Source organism: Pteropus vampyrus, unplaced genomic scaffold (assembly GCF_000151845.1).
Source record: "Pteropus vampyrus isolate Shadow unplaced genomic scaffold, Pvam_2.0 Scaffold86, whole genome shotgun sequence".
NCBI lineage: Eukaryota > Metazoa > Chordata > Mammalia > Chiroptera > Pteropodidae > Pteropus > Pteropus vampyrus.
In genome coordinates, this window is record NW_011888867.1 from 1,258,771 (window position 1) to 1,259,677 (window position 907).

The following is a 907-nucleotide window of genomic DNA, read 5'->3' on the forward strand; positions in this document are numbered from 1 at the left end:
GCAGTCTTCCACAGCCTATTCCAGGATGTAGTTCCCCACCCAGGGACCAGGCCTTTTATACTTACAGGGCCCGGATCCGGATCCTCTGAGTGAATTCCACTGGGAGCCACAGGAACTGGCCTCGGGGCAGTTAGGGGATTACTTTGATCCACAGGGTTATGTCAACAAGACTGTTGCTGGGTCTTTGGGAGGCTGGCCTTTTTACCCAACAGACACTGTTTCTTCCAAGGTCAGCTGCTTCCTCACTTGGAGCAGGACTCAGAACCTTCTCATCCGGACCTCAGTTTCCCAGATCTCAGTCATTGTCTGGCTGCATTACCAGCTGTGTTTTATTATGTTGTCTTTTTTTTTTTCCTTACCTAAGAATTATATGGAATACTACTTACTTAACATGTCCTTTGTTTTAGTCTGTCTGGGGGACCCAAACGACAAACACTTATTTCTCACAGTTCTGGATGCTGGGAAGTCCGAGATCAAGGCCTCTGTGGATTTGGTTTTTGGTGAGGATCCGCATACTGCGTCCTTACCTTGCAGAAGGGACAAGGGAGCTCTCTGGGGTCTCTTTTTTAAGGGTTCCACCCTCATGACTTAATCACCTCCCAAAGGCCCCCACCTCAATACCATCACACGGGGGGCAGCTTTCGAAATATAAATTTTGGGAGGACACAATCAGTCATAGCATCCTTTAAGTCAAATCAACTGTTTTTACTGAAAAAGAAAAATATTTTGAAAAGAAAATTGGTATTGTTTCACTAAATGGAAACAATATATAGTATTACTGTAAATAAGAAGTAACTATGTACAGTAGAAGAATAATGGTTGTCCAAAGACGTCCATGCCCCAATCCCCAGAGCCTGTGTATGTTCCTTACATGGCACCAGGGACCAGTGCTCCTATGAGAATCTAA